Source organism: Rhinopithecus roxellana, chromosome 5 (assembly GCF_007565055.1).
Source record: "Rhinopithecus roxellana isolate Shanxi Qingling chromosome 5, ASM756505v1, whole genome shotgun sequence".
Taxonomy (NCBI): Eukaryota; Metazoa; Chordata; class Mammalia; order Primates; family Cercopithecidae; genus Rhinopithecus; species Rhinopithecus roxellana.
This window is the reverse complement of record NC_044553.1, coordinates 75,528,732-75,555,216: the sequence shown is the minus strand read 5'-3', so window position 1 is coordinate 75,555,216 and position 26,485 is coordinate 75,528,732. Positions and strand designations below refer to the sequence as shown.

General features: G+C 42.3%; 1 protein-coding gene across 1 annotated transcript in view; it reads left to right on the top strand.

Moving 5' to 3' along the window:
• The first annotated feature begins 3,311 nt into the window (after positions 1–3,311).
• Positions 3,312–26,485, top strand: part of FMN1 (formin 1) — a 419,587-nt gene continuing 396,413 nt past the window's right edge. The window contains exons 1-3 of the mRNA XM_010386326.2: positions 3,312–3,444; positions 3,957–4,099; positions 17,717–17,781. The gene's annotated coding sequence lies outside the window, so the exon portion shown is untranslated. The remainder of the gene's footprint in view (positions 3,445–3,956; positions 4,100–17,716; positions 17,782–26,485) is intronic.

Below are 26,485 nucleotides of genomic sequence, written 5' to 3'. Positions count from 1 at the left end.
AAAACACAAAAAATTAGCTGGGTGGGGCACCTGTAATCCCAGCTACTCAGGAGGCTGAGGCAGGAGAATCGCTTGAACCCAGGAGGCGAAGTCCGTCTCAAAAAAAAAAAACCAGAAAGAAAGAAAACATGGGCCTCCAGGTCAGAATGATTTGGGGTCAAGACTTTTTCTTAAATATGCAACCTCAAGTGAGTCATTATCTTCTCTAGTCCCAGTTTCCTCAGCCTTGAGGTGGTGATAACACCTACCCTGCTGGGTGGTTGTGAAGATTAGTAATTTTGTTGATAAAGTGATCTCTTCAAGTATGGTCCAGATTGAGTGTTCTCAGCTAGGCTGTGCATTTCCATGAGGAATTGGGCTTTATTGAACTGGATATCCCCAGAGTCTAGTACACTATCTAACATATATCAGGCATTTAGTAGCTGTTTATTTTTTCATTTTTTATTTTTTATTTTGAGACAGGGTCTAGCTCTGTCACCCAGGCTGCAGTGCAATGGCTTAAGTGATCCTTCTGCCTCAGCCTCCCGAGTAGCTGGGACTACAGGTATGTACCACCAACGTCCAGCTAATTTTTTAACATTTACTTTTTGCAGAGATGGGGTCTCACTGTATTGCCCAGTCTGGTCTCAAACTCCTGGGCCCACGCAATCCTCTCAGCCAGTAACTGTTTATTAAGCAAGAAGCACATAAATACTCCCCTAACAAGCTGGGCATGGTGGCTCATGCCTGTAATCCCAGCACTTTGGGAGGCTGAGGCAGGCAAATTGCTTGAGGTCACGAGTTCAAGACCAGCCTGGATGACATGGTGAAACCCTGTCTCTATTAAAAACACAAGGAATAGCCAGGCATGGTAGTGCGTGCCTGTAGTCCCAGCTACTCAGGAGGCTGAGGCAGGAGAATCACTTGAACCTGAGAGACAGGGTTGTAGTGAGCCGAGATTGTGCCAGCCTGGGTGACACAGTGAAACTGTCTCAAAAAAAGAAAAGAAAAGAAAAGAAAAAAACAACTCCACTAACTTGTTAATTAGTGTATACCTTTGTATTGATCTTATAACCTTTAACTTTATAAATAGTCTCTTTGGGTTTTCTTCTCCTTTCTCTTTAAAATACCTCCTACTCCCTCCCCCTACCAAGCTTAGAGCAAGTACATATTTCCAGGCTTGATTAAAGGTTACAGTAGGATTTAGGAATGTCTTCAGAAAGCTGTTGAAACAACGCTGGAATATGACTTTGGATTAACATCCTTTTACCTTTGCAGGACTCAGCTCACATGACCATGATATTATTTTGTGGGTGGACTTTAAAAGATTTCTACATCAATTAAAACCTAGTTTGACTTAAGTCCTGCAAACATTTACTTCCTTCCCAACAATAGGAAATCACAGCTCCCTTCTATGAGCAAAGCTGACTTGCAATTGCTCCTAACACATTTCGGAGGTGATGCTTCACTCTTAAAGGTGCTTCTGAGGCTGCAGTTTCAAGAAGTCAGTAGTGTGAAAAAAGTGGATCCCTCTATGACAATTTTCAGGTAAAAAGAAAAAAGCATCAAAGAATTAAGAGTGGTACTGAGGCTTCTTATTCTTCTAACTGATGATGATTTTTAGACAAGAGATGTACTGACCTCGTATGGACTCTACTCCTAACTACCAATGTGACCCAAGGACAATGACTTGAACTTTGGGAGCCTCAGTTTTCTTATCTATAAGTGGAATTTACAAGGGGAAGATGTGAGGATTGAAGCGGATAATGTATATAAAGTGCCTATGGAGCTGGGCACAGCACTTCACAACTGTAATCTCAGCATTTTGGGAGGCTGAGAAGGGAGGATCGCTTGAGTTTAGGAGTTTGAGACCAGCTTGGGCAATATGGTGAAACCCTGTCTCTACAAATAAAAAATTAAAAAATTAGCGGGACATGGTGGTGCATGCCTGTAGCCCCAGCTACTCTGGAGGCTGAGGTGGGAGGATGGCTTGAGCCAAGGGGGTTGAGGCTGCAGTGAGCCAAGATCGCACCACTGCACCCCAGCCTGGGTGACAGAGTGAGACCCTGTGTTAAATAAACAAATAAATAAAGTGCCTATCAGTGTTTGGCTAATATTATGAGTAAGAATAAATCAGAGTTCCCATAAACTATTATTTCTAGAAAAAAATTAGTGAAAGGAATCACCTTAAAAATACCTTCCAATTTTTTTCTCATTTATCTATTATTTGAAAACAGAATCTATTCAGGACAAAATTCTATCTTCAAGTACCAAATGGGTGATACAGTTTGCATTTATCCAAAAGCAGATTAAAGACAATGCCCTCTCTAGCCTACCTACTTGGAAAAGATCTCAGTGTCACCCAAATCACATTCCAAATCTCAAACACATTAAGGCCTCAAATCCTCTTAGGAAAGGTTTGAAGGTAGTTCATTTCAGTAATGATTAGACACTTGGGGACAAAACAGTACCTTGGCATCAAGGTCTGTACTGATTCACCAGCCCAGAAATAGCAGTAACAAGATCCTCAACTCTGAGGCGTTCAAATGAGCAAACTCCCTCGTGAGGCCCAGGCCTCTTGACATCCGGACTCAGTCTTTCTTTCCCAGATCGCCAAGGGTCTTGCCCATTTCTCAGCCTAAACCTATTTTGCATTTAATTCAAACTAGTCAAAGTAACCCGCCATTCAGCAGTTCTGGTTAAAAAGCTACTAGGAGGCAGTGTAGGCGGCAGATGCGAGGGAAAAGGCTCCTGTCAGGGTTTGGGGCTTATGTGTGGATTCTTGAGTTCTCCTTCTCTGTTCCTTTTAGCACTTAAGATCAAGAAGCCCCAGGCTGAGGGTGCAGGGGCCAGGCCACTGGAGCGAAACGGCCTCGCCGGATCTGGAGGCGTGGGAACCTCGGGAATAGTGGGGAGTTCCAGACCGGCTCCCTTCCCCCATCTGAACAGGTCCAGAGCGTGCGCCTGCAGAGGCGCTCGGAAACAGGCAAGCTGGGGACACGTAGCGAGAGACTGGTTGTTGCCCTGGCTGTCCGTCTTAGACCTAGCTTAGCGACCACCGCCTTCAACCCCGCAGCACCGATCAGACCGTGCCAAAGGACAGCACTGCTCCCCAGCCAGGCCCAACGGCTCGGCTGCTGATTGGACACCGCCGCCTCCCGCCCCGCCTCCCCAGACACCTCGGGCGCCGCTGCACGTTTCCACTGGTCTTGAGCCCTGCCGATCAGTTTACTGCTCACCTCCCCCAAACAGCTCGTCAGGCCGGCGCGTGCTAGGAAGGCGGGGCCTGTGGCCTGTGGGGCGGAGCCTCGGTGGAGGTCGGTGCAGCTGCCCCTTCGGGCTCTGGCTCTGGACTGGAGCGCAGCATCCTCCCTGCAGCCGCCACGGCTGTTGCCGTAAGCGATCCTCCTGCCTCAGCCTCCTGAGTAGCTGGGACTCGGGACCAGCCTCCCGAGTACAGGTCAGGTAAAGAGAGTCTTGTCTGTTCTGCTGGCCATCTGCCCGTCTCTTCTTCCCAACCAAAGGCTGCCTGCCCCGCCTTCCCCCGTGGCTTTCAGGGTTCTTGGAATGAGGCATCAACTCTATTTACCCCGCCAGCTTATCTTCCTCCCCTTCTGTGTCGGTTCCTCCAGCTCCCCCACCAAGCTGCTCCCAAGTGCGTTGGTGGGCCCTCCGGGTCATCCCAACGCTCCTCACTACGGAACTCCTGTTGTTAACTCTCAGGTCCCAGCCCCCTTGACCCGCCAGTGCAGACTCATTCCCAGCTTGGCACAGGAAAAGGTGGAGGGCGGAGGGGCGGGGGAGGGAGAGATGCAGGGCTTTTTTTTTTTTTTTTTTTTTTTTTTTTGAAGCTGGATGTGTTTAGCGCAGAGGGGGAGCACCACAATGGGACTGGATTGGGAACAGACGCAGCTTCGTGGCTATGGTTGGCAATGACTAGAAGGATAGCTGTTGCTGCTTTGTGCTTGTGTTTATAGGTGACATTTACCATCACCGTTTTCTTCTTTCATCATCATCACCATTGCCACTACCACTACCTCCAAGGCCAATACCATCACAGCATCTCTGTTCCTCCATCAGAGCTCTTCACGCTCTGTAAAGGCAGATTCTCTAAAGGCATGTAAGTGCTGACCGCTCCCCCAGCCCCCTCCCCCAGCCCCCTCCCCCCACCACCAAATAACGAGCCCCCTGAGGCCAGAGCCAAGCCCTCATTTAACTCAAGGACAAGTAGCTGGGAGCAGAGTGTGAGCTGGAAGGATTTTCCTTATCCTCATTTGCAATTGAGATTGCCAAAGAAAACCCTTTATTTTAATCATCCACATTTCTGCTTTCTGTCTCCTGGAGAGTTCCACGTTAGCACTCATGCACTCTGAATAGGCTGAATGCAGAGCCTGAACCTGTGGAAAATGGGAATTTCAGTCACAGAGAGGTAAATGTCCAGACCCAATCCTTTAAGAAGACCAGGTCGAGTAGCAGACAACCTGACTTTCTGCCACAGTAACTCCAGCTGTGCTAAAGCACGTTTACTATTCATGTTTGCATATGGGACAAACGTCATCATCTGCTATGCCACCTTGTGTATGTGTTGGCGGGGTAGTGGGGGGGCGTCTAAATTCCTGGGAGACAGAATTATATTCTGTTGTCTACACCAGGTAGCATCTTATGGGCACACCAATGGGATTCAGCAACCGTTGCTCAGCTGTTTCTAGGGCTTACTGCAAATCTCTTGGATCACAGACTTATTAACCCTTTTTTGGGAAGGAAAACAGTAAAGCTGAGAATTGCATACCAGATTAACTGTCACTGTGGAAGATGTTGCTTCCACAATGAATCAATGAGGTCTCAGGTCTTCTTGATCAGATATCTAAACGCTAGTCTACTTTCTCTCAACTGTGTTACAGTCCAGGAGCGGGACCAATGAATAGTTAGACATATTGCAGGAACAAAGAAGCAATGGCCTCAAGGGAGGGAAACAATGGAGAAGAGTTGCGAGACAGTATATTGTAATGGCTAAACTCATAAACCTGTCAGATATAGGTTCAAATCCTGGACCAGCCACTGTCTAGCTCAGTGATTTTTCCAAGTTCCTTGCCTCTTTAATTTTAATTTCTCATCTGTAAAATAGGGATAATACTACCTGTCTCTTAGGAGAAGGTGTGAGGATTAAATAAGATAATATAGGTAAAATGCTCGGTAGTTTCTGGCACATAAGTGGAAAATTTATGGTAACTGCTATTAATAATACTAGCCAAGAAGGATAATAAAGGCCAGTCTCTGTCCCTAAAAATTATGCATTTTTTTCCATTGTCTTTATCCTTTTTAGGTGTCAGAGCTGATGCAAATGGGGTATGGTAGTCTTCAGGTTCCTCATAGCACTACATCTTAGAGGGGTTCCACTATTGAACTCACCTGTGTTTGGATAGGCATTTCTCTCACCAGCCTTCACAAGTACTTAGCAGCTTCTTAGTTGAGATACGTTAAAGATGCAGCTTTAGAGAAGATTTCCAGGCCTCTGGCTCTGTCCTAGACTGTTTCTTTCTCACTGAGTGTTCAATGCACTGACTGTGATTGATGAAGCCTTTGTCACAGGCTTAACCCTGCCTAGACTAAACGCTTTGGCCTTGGAAATGGGGTCCCATAGGACCTATGATTGTCTAAGGGTAGGTCTCATATCCTGGTCATCCTCCCTTTCCAGACATAAAATTGGTGGAGCTGTTCCCAGAGGAAGAGGAATGGGGGCAGACTGGAACTTGATGTGATGATGGTAAATATCATATCCTTGATAGAAAATTGGGAAGTGCTTCTCTCCTGTCTCATATACCATGCCTCAAAGTCTAGTTTTATGTTAAAGTTTTGGATTCATGCACACCATCCCAAGCCGTGGTGTGTTTTAGATGATCTTGCCTTTAATAGTTTTCTTATTAAAACTTTATTTGTATCAGTGTGAAAATTCATCATGGATATTTCATATCTTACAGTGATGCTACTGTTGGTAGTATGACCATGTTTAGGGGTTATTCATAATCTCTTGTTGGGACCTGGTTTTAATAGTAGCTATTATTTTTACATGTACATAGTCTCTGTCTTAAATATCAGCTTAATTCTCAACAGGTCCCAGCCTGTGTTGACAGAATTACAGCTGTTAATCTGATTTGCCTGATCTTGCAGAGATGCTAAACCATGGGAATTGTATTCTCCTGCAGCAAATATAAACTTGCACCAACAGGCTGGCCTTGTGAAGGTACTGAAGCATCTCTGTATTTAGTGTCTGTGCTGAAATGCTGACAAAGCATCAACCCCATGCTTTGTAAAATAGTAATTACTACAGCGGGGAGAAGTAAAGAAGGAAACGAACCTCTTTATCTTGTCGGCGTACAAAAGCAAGGGTCTGAGAAATGGAGCATTCCCTCTCACTTACGTTTCTCAAGTTCCCTGGCTAAGAGTAAAAAAAAATCTCCCAGAGTAATCTGGGTTTCTGTGTTTACGCTTTCCACAAATACTGCCTTAGTGCATGTTTGAGGATGGGGGAGAGAGAAGAGAGTTGATCCTCCTTGTGGACATCCTTACCTCCCCACTGCCCTGAAATGACCATGATCTCTGTAATGCATCTCTCTAGGAAGCAGACTACTAGTTAAGTTTTTTTTTTTTTCTTTAACCAACACACCTCCTATTTCCTTAACTTGATACTGACTTGTTTTATGTTCCATCTTATTAGAACTAGGCCTGTCTCTTCCTTGTAAAGTGTCATAGGTCACTGCTAATGATGAACACCTTTCAAATTAAACACTTTTTTACTGTAGTCTTCCACGTGACAGGCTATTGGGGAAAATATTTTGGAGGTAGCCAGGACTTTTTAATATTCATGTTTGTCATCAGAATCTGAGCATTAATAGAGAAGTAGCAGGGACAGGCAGAATGCTGACTGGGAGGATAGACAAGGCTGTAAAAGTGGGGCAGGAGACACCATTATGATGCTGCTGCGGCGATGCTAGTACTCACACCCCTGCCACAGGCTTTCCAGTATGACTGCTCTAGTTCATGTTTTTGTTAAAGAAGCTCAGAGAACATCCAGAAATGCATCAGACAGCAGTGCTTGTTGTTAAACACTCCGTTAGCCATAGTTGCCCTGTTTTTCCATTTTTTTCCCACGTGAGTATCTATCCAGATTCATCTAGGCCTAGGTGCTTTCTCCAATGATGTCCTCTGTGAAACATAAGGAAAAATATGGACATTTCAAAGAGAAAGAGAACTGTCTACTTATTAGGAGAAGCCCTCTCTGGTGATTCACTCACCGTAGCAATTTTGTGAAACCTCATCTTTTCCAAAATCTTAATATTAGTACAAATGTAATTCAAAGGAAATTGAATGAATGTCATCTTTTGAGCAGCACACAGGTGACTGTAGCACTGTCTCATGTTCTCTAAAATCTCTTCTTTAGAGTTTCAAGAACTCTTTTCAGTCTCTTCTCAGTAGAGAAGATAATACTTCTAAGTATTAAAGAGCAGATTTTTTGCTCTTTGCTATTGTAAGGATTGCTGAGCCAGAATGGAGAAAGTATTTGGGAAGAATTGCTGTCACAGTGTTTAATGGTCTTCCTCCTCTGTGAGAATTACAACTGGGCAAACATTATTATGTTTAAATGTGTTCAGTCCCCAAGAGGCAGTGAGTAAAATCTTTGTTACCATTTTCAAAGTGTGCATTGCTGCTTTGATCTCTTCACTGACCGAAAGCACATCCCTATGGTCTCAGCCCTGTGCGTACTAATAAAGCTGATTTCTCACCGTTACATCGTGGAGTCCATGTAACTTGTTGATGTTCTATTCTGAGAAAAATGTCCTCAAAGTCTATTCCAAGGGCAAGACTCAAGTGAGCATGAATTGTATGTTTTCTCTGTGTCCATCCTTGGCTTAATACAGAAGACTTAAATTCCTTTCTTTGGTGATGTAATCTGCTGGTTCCTCTGTGAGGTAGGTAAATGATGCTGTACCTCTCCTGCAGATGAGGAAATCAAAGATCATAGAGGTTAATGTGTTTGCTTAAGGGGCTGGCTCTCAATGGAATCTGGATAGTATTTACCTGCTGGGCTTGCATTCTATTTTCTATCTGTGCTCTAGTAAGCCTAAGCCACAGAGAACATTCCTGGCTTTATAATGTTTTAAACTTTCAAAGCAGGATAAACCATAAATAAAGTTCAATATGCTGGGTATGAATATAGTGAAAAGCAAGAGTTGCTTTTTTTAAGCATTAAAATTATTATACTTTCTCTTTTTAGATGAAGGCAGCCACTTTAGAAAATGTTCTAAGCCTAGCTCATATTTGGAGAGCTTTGCAAATAATGTTTTAAAAGCCCACAGTTCTGCAGAAAATGGATTTCATCTACAGAATTGGCATCAGTCCTGTCCTTGTTTGCCAATGTCCCCATCTCTCTTTATTTCTATTTCTATTGTAGCATCCTCTACCTTCTACTTACAGGAGACTAGCTGGGCTTTCCCTCTTTCCTACCCATCCAACCCCAAGTAAATATGAATAAAACATATCGCACATAATGGAGGTACTGGCCTTGTGTTAAGATCACTCTCTGATTTGTTTTCAGCTGGTCCTAATGTTAAGCTCCAAAAACATAATTTAATTCTAATTTTCATGATTATTTGAAGAACTGAAACTCCGTGATACCACAATGTCTTATGGAAAACTATGGTAGGTTGAAAAAAAATAACCTCAATGTTTTTTCAAACAGCAAGCAATAGCAACTCTTATGCCCAGATTTTCTCAAGTTAAGGGACAAGATATTTTTCTAGTTATACAGTGGAGAAAACTGAGATGGAAGATTGAAAGTGACTTGCCCAAGGTTACACACGGTCAGTGGCACAGCCAAGAGTAGATCCAGGTCACCTGACTCTCTGGGCTTTGTTCATTACATCACTCAACTTCTCTTTAGGAAGTAACAGCCCTGCAGCCTAGGAAAATGAAGGCAGTCAACTCTCAGACTCAGTTTCTAGGTCTTGACTTTTTTTTTTTTTTTTCATCTTTTGTTAGAATGTATCAATAGCTGCCACATTGCAGCACCATTAGCTAAATTCAGGAACTTAACATAATTTATTTAAAAAACCCACAAAATTCTGATATCATAGTCAAAAACTTGGCAAATGATAAAGCAAAAGGGAGATGTAGCTGAAGACTCCAAAGTAGTTGTGTAGGGAGCTTCTGCTTGAACCACATCTAAGAAGGAAGAAATACACGGAACAGAGGAAAGGGAGATATAGTCTAAGACTATATATATAAAGGTATGACATGGACCCAGGGCAACAGCTTCAGGAACACTAACGTCATGAATAACAAGAGGATTTGAAAAAATGCTAAGTCGACTCCTTTTTTTTTTTTTTTTTTGAGACAAAGTCTCCCTCTGTTGCCCAGGCTGGAGTGCAGCAGCACGATCTTGGCTCACTGCAACCTCCGCCTCCCAGGTTCAAGCAATTCTCCTGCCTCAGCCTCCTGAGTAGCTGGGATTACAGGCATGCACTGCCACACCTGGCTATTTTTTTTTTGTATTTTTTAGTAGAGACGAGGTTTCACCATATTGGCCAGGCTGGTATCGAACTCCTGACCTTGTGATCCTCCTGCCTCAGCCTCCCAAAGTGCTGGGATTACAGGCATGAGTCACAGCGCCCGGCCAAAGTCTACTTTTTAAAAAGAGGGCTTTCAGCATTTCAATCAGTGCATGATGTACAAATCCAGCTGCTTGAAAAAGATGGGCCAAATTCACAGACAGCGAGGAAGCAGAACTACTCAATTTTCATTTTGCTCCTGTCATTTACATTCAAGCCTTGCAGCTAAGAATCTCCATCTACAAAGATAGGTGTATGAAAATTGTCTCTTTATTTTTTAGAAATCATGTTCATTTCTATTTCAAGCCTTTTCTTTCTGGAAAGGTGGAAAACTTAACATCAGTCCTTCTCAGTATTTATACTCTCCCCGGAGTTGTGTCAAGGCTCCAGGGGACTGACATAGTGTCATGGCATGGGAAGAGGGACCTTCTGCTCATTGAGCCGTCAGACTGCACAGGTTACTCTGTAGCACCCAGTAATTCTGCTCTCCCAGCTCTCTCAGTTGTAGTCATCTGTGGCTGTGTCCAATTGGAGCTTGACCCACACAATTCTTTTGTGGACATTTCCTATGGTTCCTTCTTACCTAGATATAGCACACAGGGCTCTAGGGTCATGTGACCTCTCTGGGGACACTGCCAGGTAGTAGGGCCTGGGTGCCCTTCCTCCAGGGTCCACAAGCCTCTTGCCTTCCTTCCCAACAGCCTTGGGGAGATAATTCTCTTTTTAGGGTTTTTCAGGACTCTTTATGTGGGTAAATCTCACTCCTTTTTACATCCGTCAAGAAATTATCTATGTTCTGAGAGTTTAGAATTTTGGGAAACACAATCCAGGAATAATCACAGGCTATTTATCTTTTTCTCCTTACCACATACCTCTCCTGATGCAATGAATACCAATACTGATACCTGCCTTAGTGGGGGTTCAGCAAAAAAAAGGGGGAAATACAAGGAGAAATAAAAGTAAACATAGATTGATATCCATGTTTCTGAACGTTACTTTCTTTTAGAAGTACAGCAACTGGGGATGTCTGCCTTGTTCACATCTACTTTCTTTTCTCTAGGAATAACTCCAGTATATATAGCTGTGGGGTCCCTGTAGACATGACTCTGTTCCTGGCCAGGACTATTAAACCAGGGATCTGGAAATCTGATCCAAGGTGGGCCAGATGGAATGTCTTCCCCAAAACTGGAGTTTGGGGTTGAAAGATTGCATTGACTAAGAGTCACTGGAGTGAAGTCACAGTAAGAGAAGTGCTCCAGGGAGATACCTGTGAGTCTGACGCAGAGGCCACCGGAAGACTCTGCTTTCTCTTATTCCGACTCTTGGCCTTTCTACTCTTTCTTTGATTTTATGAAACGGCCCATGAATTTCATGAGATTCAATATGCTTCTCTTTTTGCTTAAGGTAGCCCAAATCAGTTTCAGTTGCTCACAACCAAGAGAAACTTAAGAATGGCCTTCAAATTTGCAAAGAAAGAAAAAACGTGATGAAGAGGAAACGGAAACTTCAGATAGGTGAAGAGATAGTAAGGCCGGGCGCGGTGGCTCAAGCCTGTAATCCCAGCACTTTGGGAGGCCGAGACGGGCGGATCACAAGGTCAGGAGATCGAGACCATCCTGGCTAACACGGTGAAACCCCGTCTCTACTAAAAATACAAAAAACTAGCCGGGCGAGGTGGCGGGCGCCTGTAGTCCCAGCTACTCGGGAAGCTGAGGCAGGAGAATGGTGTGAACCCGGGAGGCGGAGCTTGCAGTGAGCTGAGATCCGGCCACTGCACTGCAGTCTGGGCGACAGAGCAAGACTCCGTCTCAAAAAAAAAAAGATAGTAAGATAGAATCTGGCAGTTTAAGATGTGTTTTTCTAATAATTTAAAGTGACAGTTGCAAGCATTGTATTTGTGATCCTGGAAAAACTTTCCCTTTTTTTTTTTTTTAAGGAACATTTAAAACTGTCGGCACTGCTTTGTAGCAGGGTCATTGACAAACTGGAGAACAGTCAGATGATATGTAGGATTTCTGAAGCTGAACACTCTTCCATTTGAGGGCTTGCTGAAGAGCCTGGGATGCTTTAGTCAGCATGAGAAAGTGTGTCAGGAAACATGATTTGTGGTCAGTTGTTTAAAGGGCCATTGGGCAGGAAAGGAGTTGGATATACTCACTGCAGCTCTGGAAGTGAGAAAAAAGCACCAGTGAAAATAAATGAATGGAAACAGATTTTGACTTAGAAAAGGATAGTTTTTTTTTTTTTTACATTTAGAGCTGTCTGGAAGGCCGTGAGGTTTCCTTTTGAGGCAGAGAACTCTTTGCAATAGAAGAGCTCGAGGTGAGACTGGAGAACCATCACAAGGGTTACGTTGAAGGAGAGGGCCCAGTCTTGGGAAGGAGGTGGGATGAGATGAATAACGTCTAAGTTTTCTTTAAATCTAAGATTCCATCATTTTCCCTGTGACTATTATTAACTTGTAGACCAGAAATTCCAACCTACATTTTTATAGAATTTAATAGGCACGAAAGCATTTCATGAATATAGTTTTATAAAAAACTTCTTCCTGACTGGGCACAGGGGCTCATGCCTATAATTCCAGCTCTTTGGGAGGCCGAGGTGAGAGGATCCCTGAGGTCAGGAGTTCGAGACCAGCCTGGCCAACATGGTGAAACCCTGTCTCTACTAAAAGTACAAAATTAGCTGGGTGTGGTGGCACATGCCTGTAATCTCAGCTACTCGAAAGGCTGAGGCTGGAGAATCGCTTGAACCTGGAAGGCAGAGGTTGCAGTGAGCCAAGATCATGCCACTGCACTCCAGCCTGGGCAACAAGAGTGAAAGTCTGAAAAAAAAAATTATTTCATTAAAAAAAAAAAAAAGAATACAAATTTTCATTGAAAGAAGACATTTCTAAAAAGTAAAGGAAACAAAAATTTACTTTCTATTCTCTAAATTGGAATTAACAGTAATTAAAATTTTCACAGGCAGTGTTTCACTCAAATAGAAAACATCTTCCATAATATTAACATAATAATACAAAACCCAAAGAGTACTGAATTTCTACAAGAAACAATAGATTCCTTGAATTATTTTAAGGACTCAGTAGGAGTACCAACTTTTCTCCCAGACTTTTCCCAAATAAATGAAAAAAGATATTGCCATGGCACCTTAACAGGTAGCTCAGGTATTTTATCAACAACCTCCAAAACATTACGGCTATGAAACTGTTGTGTATTTTAAATTATGGTTCTTAACTTGGGGGTAAGAACTGGATTACTCTAGTTTGTCATTTACCACAGCAAGCAGATGCTAACATTCAATAATCACACTTTAAACAAGAAGGACAAGGAAATCCACTTAGTTTGAAAATCCTGATCTTAACGACCCCATTAGACATAGTGTGATATCGTGAAGCTTTTCATAATCTCTTGCTCTTTATGTAAAAACCTATAACAATGTAAGCACACATATAACATAGCATATTAATTAGCTCTTTATTAAGTGGATTACATTTCTAAAGAGCATTCAAAATAATACAGTCTTTTCTGCTTTGTCAACTGGATTCTCAAGTAATTTTCAGGATATGATTTGCAACATAAGTAAAAAAAGGTCTAAATTATAGGTGGGCACGGTGGTTCTCACTTGTAATCCCAGCATTTTGGGAGGCCGAGGTGGGCCGATCACTTGAGGTCAAGAGTTTGAGACCAGTCTGGCCAACATAGTGAAACCCTAACTCTACTACAAATATGAAAATTAGCTGGGTGTGGTGGCGCCTGCCTGTAATCCCAGCTGCTTGAGAGGCCAAGGCACAAGAATTGCTTGAGCCTGAGAGGCGGAGGTTGCAGTGAGCTGAGACTGTACCACTGCATTTCAGCCTGGGTGAAGGAGTGAGACTGTCTCAGGGAAAAAAATGATCTAAATTAAAAGGGAAGAAATTTACTCATGGATGTAGAGTCTGATGTGAATTTTTTTAAATCATTTTTGAAATGTAAAAAAGAATAAAATAACAATGATCTATATTCCTACCAGGAAGAATTAACTACATCTTGCCATATTTGTTCTTTAGAAAGCGTAGGAAATACTTTTTAAAAAAATGAAATGTATGTTGATTACAAGAATTTATATAAGGTATTACATTACAAAGATAAACTTTAAAAATAATCTCAAATACTATCATTCCAATTGTTAACCTTAGGTAATATCATTTCAGACAGCTGTCTGTCTGTGTCCCTATGAATCTACCTGCATGGATGTTTAGGTGGAAATGCTTTTATAAAAATGAATAGCGATGCTGTTTATAACAAAAACAATACATTAGTTTTTCTTGAATTTCAAGCAATAAAAAGAAACTGCACTGAAACTAAAAGAATGGTCAAACCAATAAGTTTACCTTATTTCAAGATATATCCTTGAGACACATATATTTTTAAAAAATTTCTCTGGCCAAAAAAAGTATCATGAAGTTAAAGTCATTGTGATTATACTGCTGTTTTTATAAATTACTGTCTTCTTTAGACAATATCAGTTGACTTTCTTTCTTGAAAGAGTAGCACTTTTGAAACTTCCTCCCCACCTTTTATCCCCACCTCCTGAGTATTAGATGTGTTATTATTTCTATATTGTTCAGGTTATAACATTCCATTTTTTCCTAAGAATATTTTGAGAGTTATTCAGTAGTAGCTCTATGCTTAAATGAATTTAGTGCATACAACCTCTGGGTATGCTATTTTTGCACTTTGCTTTCAGTTCTTCCTACTGTTTGATAAATGTCAACCCACTAATTTGACACAGTCATTCATAATCCCCACTATTTTGGGTCTATGAAATTATGTAACCCATTATTACTAATTCACTAAAATGTTATTGAGTGTCTATTCCGTGCTAGGCATGATTGAACTACAGAAATTTGATGTTGAGTAATACACAGTCTCTGTCCTCAAGAAGTAAGAGCAATCAACATGTATTAAATTTCTCGTGTGTCAGCTCCATGAGAGACATTGTGGTATTTCTCTATCCTCAGTGTCCATTGTAAGGACTGGCATTCCACAGGCCCTCAAATAATACTTGTTTAATTGAATGAGAGTTTATGTGCCATTGACTGTGGTAAGTGCATTAAAAGTTCTGTCTAATTTTATCTTGCCAACAACCTATTAGGTAGGCATTTCTTTTCTCCATTTTATAAATGAGGAAGCTGAGTCTCAGTAAGTAATATCCTAAAGTTATACAACAGGGTTTGATTGTAAAAGTCATTCTCTTTTCATGACAGCAGGCCTTGGTCATTTATGGTGGAAGTAATAGAGGAAAGAGGCACGTGAACTGCTGATTATAATACAGTGATGTAAGTCATAGGACGGTGTATTTAAGGTCTAGAGGGGAAGAGGCTGCTTGGTATTGAATCTTCATTGTACCATTCATTAGTTTTCTGACATTGAGCAAAGCCCATCACTGCTCTAAGCCCCAGTTTCCTATCTGTAAAAAGGGGTTAACAATGGGGGAATTAAATGAAATAATTCAGGTAAAATGTTAATCACAATGCCTGCCACAAGTGCTCAAGTAATAGTAGCTGTTAATGCTATTTTTATAGAGTGCTTTGGATGCTCAAAAAAAGGAATAATATTTTTTCCTCCTGGATTTCCAGGGTAGGTGACATTTGTGGTTGGGCTCTGTTGAAAACATAGGAATTCATCCGGTGAGAGGTAGATGGCGCCTAGGCAGAAAGAGAAGCATGAAACCTGGAAGGAGAGATCCCGCTGAGCCGCATGGTATCTGCATTACCCTGTGCGGCTCCTAACACTTCCTTCCTTCATTTGTATACCTCGAGGGTGTCCAAACAGGAGTATCTGTGTTTAGAGAGGCTGACTTGAAAATAGACCATCTTATCTTACTGGACCATCTTCCCACTGAGTAGGTGAATTAGTCAGTGTCTGTACAGAGCCGAAGAAATGTGAGGTGATAGGGCAGGTTTAGGGCTGTTAGTCCAGGAGGCCAGGGGCCATTCCAGGCCAGCTTAAGAGCAATGGATGGCCCTAAAAATGAGCCTACAGCCTGCCTGAGATTCTAGAACAGTGTTTCTCAAACTTTTTTTTTTTTCATTATCCCTGCTTTATGCATGAAAAGAATAAGATTTTCACCCGTTTCTAAGAACCCACTTGAATGAGCCAGACTTCAGAGGGCCTCTCAGGTAAGTTGCTTTCTGCAGCTAACCCTAGACTTGAAGGCTCCTGCTGCTATTACAAAAAGCCACTTTTTATTATGCTTTCAGTTGTACTGCCGGTGATTCTGTCTAGAAAAATAATCTTGGCTCTTACGCTAACCTCCCAACTGGCCTCTCTCTGCTTCCAGATCTGCCCTTTTGCAATCTATTTTCCATATAGCAGTCTGAGTGACCTTTTAAGAATATAATCACGGGCTGGGTATGGTGGCTCACGCCTGTAATCCTAGCACTTTGGGAGGCCGAGGCAGGTAGATCACCTGAGGTCAGGAGTTTGAGAGCAGCCTGGCCAACACGGTGAAACTCCATCTCTACTAAAAATACAAAATATTAGCCAGGCGTGGTGGCAGGCATCTGTAATTTCAGCTACTCAGGAGGCTGAGGAAGGAGAATCACTTTAATCTGAGAGGCAGAGGTTGCAGTGAGCTGAGATCATGCCATTGCACTCCAGCCTGGGCAGTAAGAGGGAAATTCCATCTCAAAAAGAAAAAAAAAGAAAAGATAAGAAAGAAAAGAAAAGAAAAGAATATAATCAGATCTTGTCTCTCCCCAGCGTAAAACTCTTCAATAGCTTTCCATTGAACTTAGAATAAAATTTGGACTCTATATCACAGCCCCGAAAGTCTCCCTGATCTGACTCCTACCCATTGCTCTAATCTCATCTGATACCATCCTGTGTGCTGGGGAAGGTGCTTCCACGTGCAGAAAAAAGCCATTGGGCAGAAAGTCACAGGTGTTTGCAGCGAGCAGCTTTTGGTGTGTGGAGGTGATGTCAAGGGTATATGGTGGGCACTGACAACAGTGGCTACAGCTCCCAAAGGCCATGGGAGAGGGTTTGTCTGCTCAGAAGAGGCAGGAGAGACATCTCAGAAAAAGTGACAGTTATGGAGCTGCTATATGAAAACAGTTTAGGAGTAAAACGATCTGAAAATTTTTTAGAAGCAAAACTATGTGAAAGAGAGATGGGTATCATATTCCATGCAGGAGTAACATCATGCAAGGAACCCTTACAGCAGAAGGGAGTGGCCTTATGTGAGCCCCCAAAAGGGAACTGGCTGGGGTGTGGTGCAAAAATTAAGCCGGAAAAATCAACAGGGGCCCGACCACACGGAGCCTTTCGGCCATGATAAGGGTTAAAATCTGTCTTAAGAGCAGGAGAGGCCGGACGTGGTGGCTCACGCCTATAATCCCAGCACTTTGGGAGGCCAAGGCTGATGGATCACTTGAGGTCAGGAGTTCGAGACGACCCTGGACAACATGGTGAAGTCCCTCTTTACTAAAAGTACAAAAATTAGCTGAGTGTGGTGGCACTTGCCTGTAATCCCAGCTACTCAGGAGGCTGAGCCAGATGAATGGCTGAAACCCTGGAGGCGGAGGTTGCAGTGAGCCGTGATCACACCACTGCACTTCAGTCTGGGCAATGAGAGCGAGACTCTGTCTTGAAAAAAAAAAAGAAAGAAAAAGCAGCAGGAAAGCCTCTGAAGGGATCTGGCTGTGTGTGACTAACTGAGGCACGATGTGGCCAGATTTGTTTTAAATGATTGCTCTCATTGCAGTGTGAACACTAAGTAGATGAGCATACGCAGGCTTACAAGGATACAGGATGGCCAACTGGTACTGGCTTGCCTGCAACTTTGCTGGTTTCAGCACTGAAATGTCTGCATCCTGGAAACTCTTCAGTCATAGGCAAACCAGCATGGTTGGTTACCCTATACTATGCAGTAGTTTAGGTGGGAGATTAGGGTTATCTCATGGAAGAGGCAGGATCGTCTGTTCCCTAGACTTACTCCAGACGACCTTAAAGGGTCAGCGTTGTGATCCCCAATTTCTGAAAGCCCCTTCAAATTAGCTACCTAATAAATATAAGAAACACAGCAACACATACGCACCTAGTGTGCAAATTACTTCAGGTAAGCCTTGATTTTCTTTTTTTACACAGGCCTGGTGGCATCACGTTTTTTACATCTCCGCATCTGGACCCTGCCCAGGTGAAGGCTGATCTAGGTAAGAAGGTGGACTAAGTCATGGCGGCAGCTTCTGGTCACTGACACGCCGCGCTCTGGCCCTGGGCTTCCATGCAATGTTTTCACCCACAGCGTTCTGATTCCCGCCTTGTTTTTCCTCCCACGTTGTTATGTTAATTCCACTAAAGCTGCTCTTTGACCATGCTGTACTACAGAGCAGATTAGTAAATTCCAGCTGTCCCCTAAATAAAGTAAGTATTTCCGCTCCTGATTTCAAAGCTGCCTCCCAGCTCCTTGCTTATCTAAGGCTTTCTACTTTTTTCTAGTCACTCAAGGCAGAAGACTTTTGTTACCAATCAATCAAGAAGAATCAAGGAAGGAATGCTACTATTTCTATTCTTATTATAAATAGCTAACTGGGCCCACTATGTGCCAGGCACTATTTTAAACACTTTCCGTATATATTTGTTAATATTTGTATTAATAAGTGATTCACTCATTGGACAGATTTTTATTGATCACTCATGATTTTCTAGTTAATCTCTGAAACATAGGACATGGCAGTGAACGAAACTCTTTTCATGACAGTTACATTCTATAGTTGTGGGGAGAGACAGAATGTAACCATTAGACATATAATATGGCAGGTGACAAGTTCCATGGAGACAGATGCCTCAGGGAAAGGGACTCAACAGTGATGGTGGCCGTAGGTACTGTTTTAAATTGGGTGACCAAGGAAGCCTTTCTAATGGGGCATCATTTGAGAAGATACCTGAAGGTAGTGCCAGATTGAGTCATAAAGATTCTGGGGCAGTTCAGGCAAAGGGAAGAGCAAAAATATATTTTTTTCAGTTTATGTTAGAATCCTGAAATCATACCTTTCATTTTTCTATCAGGGATGGATCAACATTTCATAGATCCATTTTTTCCATTGTTTAGTATCTGAGAGCATCAAATATTTTTTTCTTTTCACATTTTGTACTGCCATTTACATTTGATTTTTAATGGAAAGATTGGTATCAATTTATTATTTTATTCTCTTATTGAATTTTTATACTTTTCGTATATTTTTCTCCTTGATATATGTTCAATGGTGGGAAGCCAATTTTGTTCCTAATTATGAGTTTACTATCTACTTTAATTGTTGTGTTTATTGGAAAGTAAAGATCAAGCTGTCACTAATCATTATTGCTGGCTACAAATAATAATGTGCTTGGATTTTCAGGCAGAGATGCAGGTTGGATTTGTCTCTTCAGATAATTACATTTTAATCCACTATTTACTGAATATGTGTCATGTTTTATGTACTGCAGGGAATACAAAGATGGTCACAATGACAGTCTTCCCTCTAGAGAGCCTCTGATCAAAGAGGAACAATACATTGCAAAAGGTTCATTGCCAAAAGAATGCAGGGCATATTGGGATTCTATTCTTGGATAATGAGGGTCTGCAGCACATAATAGTAGCAACTACTTATATAGTATCTACTATGTACCAGTCACTGTATTCTAAATGCCAATGTATCTATCAGGTATTGACTAACTTTAGGGATTAGAAATTAGGGCTCACAAAGATTACATAACTATGTAATGTGCTAAGTGGAAGAACTGGTGTTTTAACCGTGGCAGTGTAGTCCTAAAGCCGTGCTAGGGGGTAAGGAGGGTGGGAAACCCTTGCCCTAAAGACTATGAGGCGTGTGCCCCAAGGAAACCAAAAGTGTAAGTTCATGCACATGGTTAGGATTGGACAAAACGATCTAACAGAGGTAGCTAAACAGACTTGAGACCCAGAGCAGGATATGGAGACATCATAAACCATTGAGACTGGCAGATAAAAGCCCAAGATAGTCTGAAGTTGAAAATTTTTGCCTTTATACACAGGCCAGGAGGGAGTGATTAAAGGCACCTCCTCAGAGGGTACATGTTAAGTGCAAATAATGTTTGGATCAAAGCAGATGGAAAAGCCTTGGAAGTGCTGGAGTGGAGAGGTGAGTGTGTCCTGGGTCTCATTTAAGCTAACAGTGAATGTTCTTCCAGAACAGAAGTGGAAATAATATGCATCGATTAGTTCATTCATTTTTCATTCATTGAAATTTTTTTTACATTCAGTGCTATTACTTATTTTTGATACTTCATTTGCTTTTTTTCTAGTTTTTTGTATTCCTGATGAAGGATTGACTTCTTCCTGCCCGTAGATGCCTCATATTTACATTTCTTTTCTTTTTTGAGACAGTGTTTCACTCTTGTTGCCCAGGCTGGAGTCCAATGGCATAATCTCAGCTCACTGCAACCTGTGCCTCCTGGATTCAAGCAATTCTCCTGCCTCAGCCTCCCAAGTAGCTGAGATTACAGGCATGCGCCACCATGCCTGGCTAATTATTTTTTTATATTTTTAATAGAGACAGGGTTTCACCCTGTTGGTCAGGCTGGTCTCAAACTCCTGACCTCAAGTGATCCACCTGCCTCAGCCTCCTAAAGTGCTGGGATTACAGGCGTGAACCACTGCACCCAGCCTTCTCATATCTAAATTTCTTACACCATTTCCTTTGCCTGTTTTCACCCCTTACTGTCTTGTAGTATCTCTTTTGGCTCTGGAAATCTGGGTTCTGATCCTATTTGTGCCCTGAATTTACTGTCTACCTAGAAAATTAATTTGGTGAGTGGGTTTCATTTCTTTGCAGGGGGGACTGTGGAATTGCACTGCAAGTAAGGAGAACAAAAGGCATTTTTACAGATGAGGACATGGAGGTGCAAAGAGGTTGAGTGACTTGCACAGGAGTACTGTTAGTAATTGGCAAAGCTGGACTTGAGTCCAAGCCTTCTGACACTGCTTTTTCCTTAGTTTGTCCTGCCCTGGTAGAAACCATCTCATGTGAAGATTGATCAGTCTTAAACCAGTTGTACGTGGTGTGAGTGCTCCATGTTCTATGACTTAAAGAAGAGGAATTAGTAAATGAGTAGGCCTGTTTTCTGAATGAGACCTATTGTCCCCAATCAGTCCTGTAAGGAATTTCAAGAGCCAGGGCTCTGGGTCAAAGCACCTGGGTTCAAATCGCAGCTCAGCAGCTTACCAGCTGTGAGACCCTGGACAAGTTACCCTCATGTGCCTCAGCTTCTTCCTTGTAAATGGAGATAATAATAGTACCTACTTCACAGGCTTTTCTGTAAAAATCAATGCGTTAAAACAGGTAAAGCCCTTGGAAGAGTGGCCAGTACGTGGTGAGTGATCACTAAGCAGCAGTAATTATCTTAATTATTTAAAGACATAGACTGTTCCTTCATCTTTTGCTTGAGAACCAAAGTGCAGAAACACTGTTGATGTTCTTAAGCAGTGTCTTAGCTGCAGGCAGAAGCATTAGGACCTTGCTATCTGCGAAGACCCCTGACCATATTAATGCTTCTGTTTAAGTGAAGCTAGATTCCTTTAATTAACTTCACAACCATCATTCTCCACTGACAGGGTGACCCTGCAAATGAAAATCTTCCTGTGATGGCTAACATATATAGTCAAGAATGAAATGATTCATATCTAGTCATATTTTTAGAGTGAATTTTCATAGGGACAGCAAAGAGACAGTGAGAAGAAAGGAAATATAAAGAGGCTGATTAGAGATGCTTAAAGACAAATTATCCATGTGAAATAGTGTGGAGGAAAAAGGTTGACAAGTAGTGGGAACTCCAGGAATTATTATTATTATTTTTTTCTTTTTGAGACAGGGTCTCACTATGTCGCCCAGGCTGGAGTGCAGTGGCACAATCTCGGCTCACTGCAACCTCTGCCTCCTGGGTTCAAGCAATTCTCCTGTCTCAGCCTCCCAAGTAGCTGGGACTATAGGTGCCTGCCAACATGGCCGGCTAATTTTTGTATTTTTAGTGGAGACAGGGTTTCACTCTTTTGGCCAGGCTGGTCTCGAACTCCTGACCTTGTGATCCACCCGCCTCGGCTTCCCAAAATGCTGGAATTACAGGCATGCGCTACCATGCCCAGCTAACTTTTGTATTTTTAGTAGAGATGGGGTTTCACCATGTTGGCCAGACTGGTCTTGAACTCCTGACCTCATGATCCACCCACCTCGGCCTCCCAAAGTGCTGAAGTGCTGGGATTATAGGCATGAGCCACCACACCTGGGGGGACCTCAGGAATGATTTTTAAATGGAAAATGTACCATTTGCTTTGGGGGCCCTCTAACCGACTATTTCTCTCAAACTTCCTTCAGCAAAATTCACATGTCTCACATCTTTACATATTGATCTTGCTACAATATTCAGATAAATTGCTTATTTAAATAAAATTATGTATGTGAGATTCCTTAAGAAAGTATGAGGCATTATGGAATTTTGAGGCACTGTAGCCTCAGTTCAACTTTGACAATAATAGAAAATATTTGACTGGGGCAGAACCCTTTATTTGAAGAGAATAATATATCGGTGAGAATTTCTTGGATGATTTTGATATCCATGTGAAAAGTTCTTCTAAGTGTGTGTGTGGGATGGGAAAAGTGCTGTTTTTCAGCTTTCTCTGCTTTAATGTGTACTACATTTTGACTTCACTGAGGCCATACCTAGCAGTTGCCAGGCCAGAAAATATGTAACCCACACTGTGTAAAGTGTTCTAAGCTTAGTTTTTGAAGATTCATTTCTTGATTTAAAAGCAAAGGAAATGGGAAGAGATATAGAGAAATAAGGGCTACCTACCTTCTTGAATTTCTTTCAAAATAGAAGTAGTGAAAGAAGAAAATAGATGGTAAAACACTTAGAAGTGTGAGGAGGTTTTCTTCCAGAATGTCAATTCTTTCCCTCGAAATAACCTAGGAAGTCTCCATAATTGACATCCTAGCTCTTAAAGGATAATTCCTTCAGGTTGGGCACGGTGGCTCAGGCCTGTAATCCTAGCACTTTGGGAGGCCAAGGCAGGCGGATCACTTGAGCCCAGGAATTTGACCCTGGCCTGGGCAACATGGCAGAACCCTCTCTCTAAACAAACAAACAAACAAAACAACAACAACAAAACCGACCAAACAACAACAACAAAAAAACAAAAATCAGCTGTGCACTGTGGTACGCACCTGTAGTCCCAGCTACTTGGGAGCCTGAGGTGGGAGGATTGCTTGAGCCTTGGATGTCAAGGCTGCAGTGAGCCATGATCATGCCACTGCACTCCACACTCCAGCCTGGGTGAGACCCTGTCTCAAAAAACAAAAAAAAAGTCGTTCCCTCCTCTGAAAGGAAACTAGTTTTACTACTTAAAGCAGATGTGGTAAGAAAAATTCTTTCCATCTAAAAAGTTCTCAGTGTAACAAATTCCCTGTCCAGCCCTGTAGGTTGGCACCCGGATTTTGAAATAGAAATCCTGATGTAATTGAACCATTGCACTTGGCTCATGGGATACACTAAAGTGTGGCTTGCGGAAAGATTTCTCATTGTCCCACTATTCTATAAGTCTAAATATGGGTTACACAGGGATCTTGTCGTCGGTAATGTTCAGAGAATGGGAGTTGGCAACATGGAAAACTGCATCATATAAGCTGAATATGATCCTATGTTCTCAAGAATATAATGGCTGGTATTGGGGCTAGAAACACTTGATTGATCCCTTAAGTATCAGTGGATCAAATTATGTGTGTTAAGGAATTAAATGGTCTAACTAACTGAATAAAAAAAAAGTTGATGATTGGGATCTACTTTGAAATGAAAATTTTATGATTTGCAGTATTATGGAATATAGCTTAAGAGAGAAAACATTCTTGGCCTTTCCAAGAGGATTGTACAACATAATGTACACAAAATACTAGCTCAGAATGGAAGTGGCTCTGAAGGCCAACTCTTCAAAGCATCTGGTCTTTCACACAGAGGTAAAATCAATCGGATCTAGTAATGGATTGGAATCTGAGAGGGGGAGGTATTAAGAAGGACTTACAGGTCTGTGGAAATAGATAGAATTTCCTTAGAATTTCTATCAAATAGTCATCAACATGCAATTGAAAATGTCCAACGATAGCAAACTTTCCAAAGAAACCCATTTCATTTGGATGTTTTTTATTTTCTTAGGGAAAAGGAAATAATATTTTTCATCGAGTTTCTTCTTTTTTATATCCTTTTCTGTATCACTTACTCCTTCTTCATCCTATATAAGCTTAATAACCCAGAAATCGTTGTTTATAGGTTCCAGTGAGGCCACATTAATACTAATAATACATATGATATCGAATCTTAGTTCTTTCCTGTTTATGTAGGATTTTTTTTTTTTTATGGAGACACAGTCTCGCTCTGTCGCCCAGGCTGGAGTGCAGTGGCGAGATCTCGGCTCACTGCAAGCTCCGCCTCCCGGGTTCACACCATTCTCCTGCCTCAACCTCCCGAGTAGCTGGGACTACAGGCGCCTGCTACCACACTCGGCTAATTTTTTGTATTTTTAGTACAGACGGGGTTTCACCATGTTAGCCAGAATGGTCTTGATCTCCTGACCTCGTGATCCATCCGCCTTGGCCTCCCAGAGTACTGGGATTACAGGCGTGAGCCACCGTGTCCGGCCTTACATAGGATTTAATTCACCTCTTAAAAGCTCCTTTGGTTATTTCCTCAAGTTTTTCTCTCTCTCTCTCCCTCTCTCTCTCTCTCTCTCTCCCCCCCTCCCTCCCTCCCTCCCTCTCTCTCTCCCTCTCTCTCTCCCTCTCTCTCTCTCTCTCCACCCCCCCCACCCCCGCCTCCACCCCGTGACCTGCATTAAAATGGTGCTAGGCTGGTTACAGCAGGCTTTTGCAATGATCATTTTGAGTTCTTAGGGGATGAAGTAGATGGGGCGTGGGGGAGAATGGCCCCTTCTCTAACAGCAAGCATGCTTTCTCACCTGGGCCCTGAAGCAGCACTGCTTGTTTTCACGGTGTCTTAAAGTCTTTTACAAACACAAAGAAGCTTCTACCTTCTTTCTTCTGTCTGAGTCAGATACTGTTTTTCTCCATTGCCCTTATCTTTCTCTCTCACCTCATCCATCTTACTGACAACTTCCCCTCTTTCCCCAGCTTCTTGTAATACGTCCTCCTCCTCGTACTTCCAATCTCAAAACTGTCTCCCTGCCTATCTAGTTGTGTAATAAACCTATAAAGGATTCATCACTTTCACAAAGAGGTAGACTGGATATCTCAGAGTGGGGTCAGGTGGGTCACCCTGATATACAGCAACTGTATTATGAGGTTCTTCAGCTGCTTCATCATTGTTCTGTGGGATACATGGTATTGCCCTTGTATTAGAAAACCTCTGGGAAGATCAATCTTGTACTTACTGCATGCTTTCTAACAGTTGCCTCCCTCTTACTCCCTTCCCTGTTCTCTTCCTCGTAAAGTCACATTCTTTGATTCTTTTTTTTTTTTTTTTTTTTTGAGATGGAGTCTCGCTCTGTCGCCCAGGCTGGAGTGCAGTGGCCGGATCTCAGCTCACTGCAAGCTCCGCCTCCCGGGTTCACGCCATTCTCCTGCCTCAGCCTCCCGAGTAGCTGGGACTACAGGCGCCCGCCACCTCGCCCGGCTAGTTTTTGTATTTTTTAGTAGAGACGGGGTTTCACCGTGTTAGCTAGGGTGGTCTCGATTTCCTGACCTCGTGATCCGCCCGTCTCGGCCTCCCAAAGTGCTGGGATTACAGGCTTGAGCCACCGCGCCCGGCTGATTCTTTATCCTTCACATTTTCTGCAAAATTACTGAACTCCTGTGTTTTCTCTTTTCTTTTTTTCTATTTTTAAAAACACTTTCTGATAAGCTAGAATATTGACAGTCTTTAATCTCTACTCAATGTGCTACACTTAGAGGACTATTGACTTTGGGGCTACATTGACCTTGTGTTGAAGCCCAACTCTGCCACTTCCTTCTCGTGAACCTCTTGTGAATCCATTTATGATCCATAAAGTGAAGGTAACAACCTTATGAGGCAGAAGTTAAATTGCCGCGGTTAAAAGAGCTGAAAAATAAAGAATTTCCAACTCTGTGTCAAACCACATAACCAGTGTCAGTATCCTACACTTCTTCCCCTTTCTGCCCCATCCCTTGGTGACTAAGTTGCACCTCCCTGTGCAGACGGCTGTACCCATCACTCATGAAAAGCCACATAGCACTCTCACTGCATGTGTGGTACCTTTTTTTTTTTTGAGATATCTTCATCCATAATGACTGTACTAATTTACATTTCCACCAACAGTGCATAAGTTCCCTTTTCTCTGCATTCTCAGTAGCATCTGTTATTGTTTTGTCTGCTATTAGCCATTATAACAGAGTTAAAATGATATCTCATGGTGGTTTTGATTTGCATTTCCCTGATTAGTGACATCAAACATTTTTTCATATACCTGTTGGGCATTTGTATGTCTTTTGAGAAATATCTTATTCTTGTCCTTTGCCCATTTTTCAACGGGTTTTTTTTTAAATTGTTGAGTTGTTTGAGTTCCTGGTATATTCTGCATATTTGCGTCTTGTCAGATGAATAGTTTGCAAATATTCCTCCCATTCAACAGGCTGTGTCTTCACTCTGCATTGCTCTTCACTCTGCTTTGTTGTGGAGAAGCTTCCTAGTTTAATATAGTCCCATTTGTCTATTTTTGGTTTTGTTGCCTGTGCTTTTGAGGTCTTAGCCATAAAATCTTTGCCTAGTCCATAGTTCCGAAGTGTTTCCCTTGTGTTTTCCTCTGCTGGTTTCATGTTTTACGTTTAAGTCTTTAATCCACCTTGAGTTGATTTTTTGTTTATATCAAGAGATATAGCA